Genomic DNA, 7,463 nt, shown 5'->3' with positions numbered 1-7,463 from the left:
GGTCATTTTAGAACTTGGAACCATAGTGTGAGCGTTTATGCTTTGTAAGTGAGGACCCCAATAGTTGTCGCGTAATGTTACATTTCATTAAAATTTTATTTCACTGTAATTGTATTGTCAGTCGAACCTTTCAAAGGCCTACAAAACCACACTACTAAGGAAAAGCTTCTGTTTTCATGCGATGAATGATTTTACAAATGCCATAAAATACATTTTATCAATTTCCCCTGCTTATTTTCTCGGAGTTGGGATTTTCATTGTGAAATAAATCAGAAGAATGGTTTCTTTCTAGGCTGTGCGCGCACAGGAGCTTACCCTGGGTACTGTCTTCGCCAGCAGTGGAGCTTTGTGTTAGACCTGTACGAAAAAACAACGCCGATATTTTCACTTTTTTGTGTGTGAAATTTTTAAGTTCCCAAATATTCCGTCCCGAAATTGAATTAGGCGTCGATATTTTGTCTGCGTAGCGTACTCACATTCTTCAGCTGGAGGGTCTCCTGGAACATTGAAAAATAATGCAATGGATCGGTCCTTATTGCGTGAAACATCGCAGTGCAACACAAAAATAAAGGGTGCGAACATAGGTTTCATAAACATTCATTGGGAGTTCAAGTTACTCATTATATGCAGCCCGTAGTATACTCCGAGACCTATAGGTTAATGGGTAAAAAAAAGAAATAGGGAAGAATCTTCCCATGTTTGCTGTTCATTGATTTCAATTATATAGTTGACGCTTAGGCCACGTTCACGCCGAATAAGCCCCAACATGACGTTCGAAGAGCATCTGGACTGGGAATCTTCCACTTGTAACGAGCAAGCGTTCTCAACGCAGCAGCTGCGTGCGTACCAAGCTCTAGCAGGTTTAGCGCGGTTGTGTTCACAAATTGCAATGTACCTCTCGGCGCTAAAAAGCAACTGCTTCTTCCAATGACACAAGTCATGGCATTGCAGCTGGAAAGGAGGTAGCAGAAATGTCCATTGAATCAGACATGATACAGTGGATAAATATTTACCTATTTAAAATCCCATTTCTCTGTTTGTGTGAATTAAGTCATAAATTAGCCCTTAATAAAGGTACACACGTGTCTGGAGTTTTTATTGGTCTGGAATGATGTTTGGGACTTCTGGCTATAATAACTATTCGTTTCCTTCCGAACTACAGTAGTTGCGTCTTGACTTTGAATCAGGCTTCTCCATTTTCAATCTGATACATAGCGGTTAGTTCGACGTTACTGGTATAAAATAGAACAACCAAGCAGTGAATTTGCGAATTTATAAACATTCTCTTTTTGGGATAATAATATTCAACATTCGTGACGCAGCAAACACACCGACCTGAAGAAGGAATATTTTTGATCTTGCTGTTTCTGATTCTTGATCCTGAGCTAAGCAAGTCGCCTTTATGCATTCCAGGCTTGAGTAATCCCCGTGCAGAATCATTTATTTCCACAATTGTGATTCCATCCCGCCAATCATCCGGTGAATATATCGGCGATAACAAAAGAACCGACTTCAAGATATTAAAAATGACAGATTAAATACGTTTTTCAGCCCTTTAGGGGTATGCCTGTTAGAGCAAATTTTACGAAAAATGTACACTTTTTTAACAGACGTTCCGTTCATTGTTCGACCCATACGTACGCTGTTTCAACGTTCGTGCTGACGCTATTAGATTCACGTGTACAGATTGCATTAGAAGCTTCTATAGAAGGAAAACGCGTCCATTGAAAAGCCAAAAAATGGCGACTACCTTCAAATCGGGAAAATGTTTAATGCGCCAGTGCGAGTAAGGTAACCTATTCCAAAAACAAAGACGGAATTTTTCCACCATGAACAACAGTAAAATTTCCAGACGAATCCCTCGAAATTTTAAAATTTTCTGCAGCCAAAGAGAACTCTACCACAACAATTCTCTCTCCTCTATTGATGGCTCCCTGGTCGGACATACACAGCGTGCCGGCATGCTGACATATATGTATTTTTTTCTTTTTCCACTGGCGATTCCCATATAAATATTTCGCCGCTTCCCAAACATAAATTTTCCTGAACGGCTGGTGTCACAGTTATGTCCAGAGGCATAGCGAAGTTATTCCATAGCCGCATGAGCAAAGCCGCTTCCGTAATAGATGCCATTCCAAGCAAAATATTTAAATCCACCAAGGACATGCTTGTCAGGATATTTATTGTATTTTTCCCCAATCAATCGCTAAAAGGACAAAGTCCAATGACCAGATGATTAAAAGACTATCAGTCGTTAAATTAGGCAACCGCTGTAACACTTGAAACTTCCGTCCAAATTCATTACCAGGCCCTCATTATTCACCAACTGTAGAGCACCCAACCATGGCGACGTCAGGCAAGTGCTACAACAGAGGGTGCTAAAAATCTCTGGTTGCGGAGAGTCCGCCTTTAGAGCTTGGCCTTGGTAACGTTCAATGCACGAACACTTTCTAGCAAGCGAAGCTTAGCTCTACTACTAGAACAACTCCCGGAGACCAGGTGACTATTATTGGTTTAAGCAAAGTTAGAAAGACCGGAGACGGCATCATGGAGCGGACTAGCCGGCATATTTTGTGCTAAAGGGGACTCCAGAAGAAGGAAAAACACAGAGTTGGATTCTTAATGCATAAAGATGTAGCAGGCAACCAGGAAAATATTTTTCAGCATAACGAAAGAGTAGGGGCCATCATAATAAAGCTAAACAGGCGTTAAAGGTTAAAGATAGTACAGGCCTGTGCTACGAAGATGGAGCTGTAGACGTTTTCTACGAGGACGTGGAATGAGCTATAAAGAAGAGAACAGCACAGTTCGCAATGGTGATTGGTGACTTTAACACAAAAGTTGGTAAAAACCACGTCGGAGAAAGGTCAGGGGGAACTTTGCAATAGGCAATCGCAATAGTCGGGGAGCTACACCTGGGGAATTTTGAGGAAAATATTTCGCGGTTTATGAACACATTCTTCTAAAAGCAAAAGAAAAAGAAATTCACGTGGAAAAGTCGTGCTGGTAAAATAAAAAAACGGAATCGACCACTTTAAATGACAGCCCAGGTATTGTAAAGGATGAAGAGGTTGCAAGTAATGCTTGGAGCAGCGATCATAGCATGGTAAGATGCAAGATAAGCCTGAATCTCAAAAGACACAGAAGGAAACTCGTTAAAAGAAAGCAAACGTGCATGGAGTCAGTCAGAGCCAGGATGGAATACTTTAAAGAACTCTCCAAACAGATTTGCGCTCCTAAACGAAGAGAATGAATCTAGTGTAGGTACGCCTAATGACAACCTAACAACGGCAAATGCAGCAGCTGCAGCAGCTGCGGGAGAAACAGTATGTAGGAAAGAAACAGGAAAACTGACCAAGAAAACAAATGAAGTAATTGCGAAACGTAGGAACATGAAGCTGTGAAGTCGGGTGGATCAAGTGGAGTTAACAGAGCTGTCTTGGAAAAGAAATTGTATGTTCAGCATTTGCCCTGAACCACCACAATAAAATTCTCCCATTTTCGAAATACTAATCCTGGCCCGGCCTTTCAAATGAGACCCAACTACTTAACTTTAGTACTGACCATCCCTTCAAATCCCTTCACTTCAAACCACGTCATCTATCTATTCTTTTTTGGGCCTTTGATCATGTGTTCTGTTAGCGCTTGTTAGCCAAACGTTTTAGCCTCGTCATGGACCCCTGATCCTAACATAGATTCACTCTTATATTACAAATTCCTCTGAGTTCGCTGTAATAACGTTGCTTCATTACCTCCGGCAGGCTCTAGCATCAACGTAGCAGACGTTTTTGAGAATATTTTTCACCATTTGCATTCGAAGATTCCAATAACCAGCCTTAGCAACTGCCTACGAGGAGATTCCGAAACGTTCCTGCAGCAATTAGCAGCTTATCTTCACAAATATAATTTCCCTTTGCCCTTTTATGTGACCGATTATACCCATTGCCATTTCTTGGTTTTAAAGTGTTAACCCTCAAGTTGCCTTTTTGTACTAAGTGCTACTTACAATTTTAAAAATATGTATTTTGTGTACAATGCTTGCCAATCCTGACCGTGTCAGCTTTAACGGTGTTTTGTTATCTTCTTGGCGATGTTGGGCTCCAATATACAATACCCCGAAAGGGGCCTTTTAAAGGACAGATAAATCTAGATAATGATAAATTTACAGAGATGTAATGGAGCTGAAGTTCTTTCACCTCTTAGGCAGAAATAATTTTATATCTAAAAAGAAGACGACGAAAGAACCATTTCTAAGCAAAACAAGATGTTTTTCTTACCTTCATTAACCGCACCGCCCCTAACAGCACCTAGAATAGAATAGGTGGGGAAGACATTTCAGATGCACAAGATTTTCATTGCAACGCCAGAGGAAAAGGTAAAAGTATATTATTCACTCGCAAGAGAATATAGAAAATTAACGTAAAATGAATTTTTAAACTACCGTAACAACTGTATGTTTAAAAAATTGTCTTGAAAACATGTTTTTACCCAATAATTATACTAAGGATCAAAATAATTTCAAATTTGAATTAGGCATTTGTGTTTTCCTCCACTGGAAACCACAAACAGCATTTTAGTGTCTACTTACGTCGATCAAGCTTTTTTGGTTTTTTAGCTTAACTGACAAGTCTTAAGTTGCTAAAATTGTGCAACTATTTATAAGTCGGTTCTTCAAACATTAATCATACAAAACACAGAAAGAAGTATGGTTAAAGATAAGCACACAATTTTGAAGCCATTAAATGTATGTGAGTTTACTCTAAGTTCCGAGTCGTTTTCACCTTGCTCCATTTGTTTAGCCACCGTAAAGAATCTGTGAGCGGGAGCCTGCAATCATGGCACTTAAACAGCGCTACTTAGGCCAGTCTTGTAGAGCACAAATCTGGCCTTGGTAAGGTCTCTTTTACGGCAACATAAATTCAGGGGATGTCTCGGTACTTTGCTTAAGATTGTTGACAGCCTCCCCCCCTTCTCTCCCCATTCACAATATTTGTAAATATGAGCAACTCAAAAAGCATATCCAGGATTACAAAAACATTATTGTAAGGGATAGATATTTTTTGGTGATGTATCAAATTTTTAGAAGTGAGGTATCTGGAGACTGAAATTTATTTCTCAGGAATTAAATTTATTCTGGAAATTTATTCAGGAAATTTATTCTGCGGCTACGCCTAAATTAACTCGCATTGTGTACGGCATTTTTTCTAGTGAAAAGCGGTTGTTGTTGATTTTTGCTGCAAATTGCCTATTGGTTACGCATCAATTATTTCAATACTACGGATTTAATTCAAAACTAGTCCATTCATTTATTTCCATAATGTTCCTGAGAACAATGCAAAACGAATATTGGCAGTTGATAAGGAGGATTGATGAGTTGCATAAATGTTGTCGGCAGAACGTTAAAAACAGTGACTTGAAGCGTTTTTCCTGACACAAATGACGACGGTGATAAATGTACGCATGCCGTATATCGCGAAACGCTTTAAAACACCAGTATATGTCGTAGAATACACGGATGACACACTAAAAAAGAAACCGACGATACGGAAAGTGCCAAAACATTTCTGGAACACAAGACGAATACCAATGGGCTCGGTCAGTTAAAAAGTGTATGCAATCCGACTACAGAAAGTTTATTCAAGGATGCACACACCACGCGAAAGATACGAGAGCGAGGCCCCAAATACAATTCGAGGCGTCTTCGTAAAAACCTTGACAAGGTTTTGTTCGGGATTTAAAAAGCTGGCTATCTTACCGGTTGCAACTTGCGAGAACGTGCTCTCGAAAGCGCTGAAGGTTGTAGTATCATTTTTCAATAAAAAAAACCTAACCTAAACAGTTATAGTTCTATGCACTTACTTCAAGGCAACACCTTAGGCCATGTTTAGACTACCGACGTAACAGCCATATTGTGCGCTATGGGCCAAAAAAACGGGGTTTTACGCAGTTTGGTTGGCTGAAAATTCAAATGACATCATTATTTAAACATACTACGACAGTTGCGACAATATTCTGATGCCGGCCTCATAAACTAACACATAAAGCTCACCCAAGCTCACAGCAGTAACACTGGTTAATAGTAATTATATACGTCACCCAAATTTACTCTTTAAGGAAAGCGCCCGTTTAAATAGGTTCCGCCTAAAGGAGTCAGGCTGGAAATAGGTATAATCTCCTTCGGGCATTCGTAATCGTCATCGTCTTTTTTTATTGGAAGCCAATGTTTGTCTAAAGCCACTACCGGGAAGAGATTTCGTAGAATTATCTCCTTTTATTCCAGAGTTTTTTGCACGTAGCAGGCTGCTAGTCTTCCGTTAATTATACACACCACACCATTCCTACATTTGCCTGAAAATTACGTGATTAAAACAATAGAAAACACATTTACCACCTTCTCTAGGCAAGTTCCCCGTGCGGTACAAAATATTCGCTCGAAAATATTACAGAACTGCGCACAAAATTAGCAATAAGGTGGACAGATCAGGCAATAATATTCCACACCGATACGGATGACAATGCAAAGGGCTTATGGGAGACGGTCCAGTCCAGTGATTGTGGGTTGGGACAAAGTTCTCACTTATCGTTCATTGACCATTTGGCATGCTTCGAGCAATGCTGACACAATTTTACTTTGTAGGGTACTACCGCCAGCCTAGAGGGATTTGTTTTCTACAACTTGGACTTGCTTTCTAAAACTCCGACTTGGTTTCTACTTCTACAGTAGACCGACAATGCTTTTTATGCTCTATTCTTTACAAAACACCGAACTTGTGTATACTGCTCCAGAGAATGTAAGAAGTAAAAACCCAGTTAGAATAAAAACGCACCTATGGTGAAGAATACCCAAACAAGCCAAGCTCCTGAGTGCATGTCTTGCCAATGTCGTCTTCGTCTAGATACTGCGAGACTACTTTTCAAAACATTTAAAACTAAACAAAATTGCGGACATTGGTTAATAACTAAATTGAGTTTATGCTTCCGTCGCACAAATATATTTTGTAAAAGTAGCAGTGACAAACATGACTTTTTGACGCATTCTATGAAGCGAAGAAAGTGAACGGCTCCTCAACAAATGTCGGCTTGCCCTTTTCCACCGCTTCGAACACTGCGCTTTTCGCATCCTCAAAGGGCAAAAAGCAAAGAGTATTCAACTGATTAAATTTTCAGATTTTGTATGCGTCTGAGTCAGACGTGCTGTAGACGTTCTGAAAAGCCATTCCCCGAAGCTCCGGCCGTGGATGCTGTGATCCAAACGCTCTCGCAGTTGATGTTCTCCCCCAGCGCCTGCTTTTGATCAACTACAGTGTGAATGTGTTTCATCCATAAAAAAATGCATCTTTACTCTCATGTTTGCGACACCACGAGGAAAGTCTGGAATGCCGCACTGGACAGTACACTTCGGAAAGCATGCTGTGTATTATGAACAATTGGAATGACCTACACTAACCTTAAGAAATGTCGAG

The 7,463-nt window shown here is 40.1% G+C and overlaps 1 long non-coding RNA gene across 1 annotated transcript; it reads right to left on the bottom strand.

The window, feature by feature from the left end:
* Positions 1-314: 314 nt before the first annotated feature.
* Positions 315-7,048, bottom strand: LOC144139572 (uncharacterized). Its single transcript, XR_013316274.1, has 4 exons — positions 6,828-7,048; positions 4,278-4,307; positions 477-497; positions 315-357 (listed from the first exon to the last, which is right to left on the bottom strand). It is a non-coding gene; the product is annotated as an uncharacterized LOC144139572 (long non-coding RNA).
* Positions 7,049-7,463: the final 415 nt, after the last annotated feature.

This window comes from Haemaphysalis longicornis, unplaced genomic scaffold, assembly GCF_048455015.1.
Source record: "Haemaphysalis longicornis isolate Haplotype H1 unplaced genomic scaffold, Haemaphysalis longicornis Haplotype H1 scaffold_5, whole genome shotgun sequence".
In the NCBI taxonomy this organism is placed as follows: domain Eukaryota; kingdom Metazoa; phylum Arthropoda; class Arachnida; order Ixodida; family Ixodidae; genus Haemaphysalis; species Haemaphysalis longicornis.
This window is presented reverse-complemented; position numbering and strand designations above follow the sequence as displayed.